Source organism: Anarrhichthys ocellatus, unplaced genomic scaffold (assembly GCF_004355925.1).
Source record: "Anarrhichthys ocellatus isolate YVR2014 unplaced genomic scaffold, GSC_Weel_1.0 scaffold173, whole genome shotgun sequence".
In the NCBI taxonomy this organism is placed as follows: domain Eukaryota; kingdom Metazoa; phylum Chordata; class Actinopteri; order Perciformes; family Anarhichadidae; genus Anarrhichthys; species Anarrhichthys ocellatus.
The window spans coordinates 113,955-117,493 of record NW_022280203.1 but is presented as its reverse complement, the minus strand read 5'-3'; positions in this window follow the sequence as shown (position 1 = coordinate 117,493).

Genomic DNA, 3,539 nt, shown 5'->3' with positions numbered 1-3,539 from the left:
GCCCCCCTGCCCCCCCACCCCCCCCCCCCCCCCCCCCACCTGGACTGAACACGATCCTGGACTCCTCCTATCTGCCTGCAGCAGCAGTATCAGAAAGGAGCAGCTGCGGAGACGACTGTTTGCAGTTCCCTGCATCTGTGTGCATGCAAGCTCATGTCCGCTTTGACTCGGTGCAGTGTGTGCACATTCTCTCTGACCAGGATCCCACAGCACAGTGCACTTAGGCGTACCAGCTGTGACCGTCTTGCAGCTGTGCGGCACTCAAGCACGCTCATTCATACACACACAGGCAGGCATTCATGCAGGGACAGCCAGCCAACTACACGTCAACACTTTTTAAAACTCGCAGACACACGTATTAAAGTCATCACTGTCCAGCCTGCTTCAAATCTCTTTTTCTCAATGCTGCGTTCTGCATGTTCATCTCTATACATCTATAGTAACATGTAAGTCTTATGTTATTACACAAAGAGGGTTGGGTAACATTTTATCAGAACAGATGAGAAAAATATACTCTTCCATTCTTTGGAAGTTCTATGAACTTTAACAAACTATCTTCAAACTAAAAGCCAATGTTGTCTAGATACAAGCAGCCGTTATCTAAAGAAATGACTGCCGAAATATTGATTCAAATCAAGAACTACCTGAATGAGAGAAAGTAAACAAAATGACAAACAAACTGAGAGCTGCATTCATTTTTTGGCCACTTTACAGAGGTGGAAATGATCAGCTTCTAAAGTTGTTAAAGTAACATGTTAGTTGTTTCTAGTGTTGAAATGAATGGAAGTCAGCTAATCACTCTCCTTTTAGCTCTTTTTGTCTCCACCAAGTTCTGAGGGAAAGATCCGGGTCTTTCACTATTAAATGCTCCAGTATGTTCACCAGCTAGCCACTAACTTCTGTCTGTCTGCTGTATTGATGCTTAACATGTTAGGTAGCATCTGCTTAGCTCAGCTTTTTTCACTTACATTACAAGAGCAGAGTTTGGAGGCCAGAAAAGAGCTGAAAAGCTGAAAGACTCAGAAATCCTGACAGAAGCATGTCAAGAGAGAAATATGGATGAATGTAGCTTTAATGGCAGCTTCTGCTACTTTGATACTACAGTTTGATACCCAGTTCCCAGGAACAAAGGGGCAATTCAAGAAGAGTTTATTGAAAGAAATGATAATGTTCTATTTATTTAAATACTGTAAAAGCAACACTGATCTCCACATGAGGCCACAACAGAGGGCACCTCTGATGGGACTCTTACCTCTCCACAAACCAGAATGAGACAGGCTGAACTGCAGCAGACGATTAACGACGCCGAATAACTTGCAGACACGTTTTCATTTCCCCTGGTTGAAAATGCACTGAACAAGGACTTAAATTCCAGATGAGACAGAGGGAACAAAGCCACTCAGCAGTTCTGAGACAGAGCACCTGGAGCTGTGGGCCGCATGGCGTCTGTTCTGCAGGACTGAGGTCCTTAACGCCCGGAATGAGTGGACGAAGGGTTAAATCTGCATCACTTAAAAATGGTTTAAAATGTGGACGGTCATAATATATGTTGTAGCCTTCAGTGGCTCTTCTTCGAGAGTTGTGTTTGTCTTCCTTAAATGTTTTTGTTAGTGTGGAGGCTTTGTGTACACAAATCAAATGCGAACCACGTCTTACTAAAACAGGGCATTTTTTGTCAAATTGGAAACTTAACCAAACAAAATTCAAAATATCAGTTACCTGTACAGTGTATTATAAATATAGGATAGAAAATCATGCAAGTTGTTTATTTCAGAGGGAATTTGTTCTTAAGTGCCTTCTATTATTCTTAGCTCTTAGTCTTTTGTGAAAATGTTGCTTTGTAAACAGACTTCATGAGCTTTCATGTGTTTCTACAACAACGGATGTTTCTGTGTGACAGCCAAGCATACTGCAAAGTGAATTTCAAGTAACCTTCACATCCACTTCTGAGGCTCGTTGATGTGCTTGTTCAAAGTCTCGTAGCACTCAGGCTCACTAACTGTTTTTCCTTTTGTCTCCTGGGAAACGTAAGAATTGTGGGTCAGACTAAAAGTCTCTAGGTGAAACTTTCAGGTAGTGTCCTGACCTGAATGATAAATCCCAGACAGCCGCATGGCCGAGGACAAAACACCGTTCCTCCCTGATTGTTTGTGGTCTCACAGACCAAAGTTTTCTTTTTCTTTCACCTGAAAAAAACCTAAATAAGTATTGACGTGGTAACACTTTGCTACGCCACAAAGGGGCTTGCACATTTAATGACTAAATATGACCACGAGGCATTGTTATTACACCAAAAGAAAATATAAATATGTTTTATATGTTACATGGGCTATACATGAACAAATATATAAATTTGACTGCAAAAAAAATTGTATTCACAGAGAAATAAAAGCACAGTTGGTTGTCCTATCACAGATAGAGAACATAAGTCAAACAAAAGTAACGCGTCATTTTCTGTGGCGGACATCTGAAACGTCATCAGCTCAAAATCGTCCTTATAGAAGGGCAAAGTATCAAGTTAATAAAACAATGATGATGTTTTTGAGTCGCGAAAGTGGGCTCAGGGAGTCTCACTACTAGGCAGTCAGAACAAAGTGTGTATGCACTAGCATGAGTATAAAGGCACAATAACAGATTCACTCTAATAACTAATAAGACAGGGCTAAATATCATCAGCACAAGCTCAATATTAAACTTCTTCCCAACAGTAATACCTCAGTACATCCGCTAGAGGGCAGCACGGAGCTATTTTCAGAGTGATGAAGCCCTGTTTAAAAACAACAGTTAACTTGGCATGACTATACCTACGGCTCAACGGCAATACAACATCATTTAAACTACTTAATGACGCAAAACAGTAGCTTATAAAAAACATTGCTGTCTGTACTTTTGAATTATGAACAGCTTTGTCTTCTAATTGGCTTAATTGGCATTTTTGCTTGACTCAAAATTGTTGCCAAACATTGTCTGCATGCTGCCAGTTTCTGCAAAGTGAAGATGTTCTGCTTTTCTCCCTTTTATGTCATCGTCATCATAAACTGAGCACCTTTAGATTCTGGACTGTTAGTTGAACAAAACAAGACATTTGAAGACATCATTTCGGACTCTGAGAAACTATTACAGGCATTTTTCACTATTTTAAGGACATTTAAAAGGTGAAATGATAAAATAATCAACAGATTAGTCGACAATGAAAACAATCAAAGGCTGTAGCCCTAAGAACATGTGGAAGTAAAGTCAGAATTGCAATTTTGAAAAACCTATTGCAACACGAAGAGGAAGCCCTGTGATTAATGTAAACTCCATCGAGTTTGTTTGCGTCACTTCAGCCCTCACCTTGTACCAAAAGCACACGTGCAAATGTCTGCTGGAGGGGAAGAAAAGGTATATAGCTGACGTCAGACTATAGTTGGCATGCCAACTCAGAATGAGGCTCACGTCTGAAAAGCAGAGCAGCTGAGGCGGTATGATGGGGAACAAGACAGAGGCTGCACAACAGCTTCTCATGATTCCCACTGTATTACATGTGGGCCAGCTCA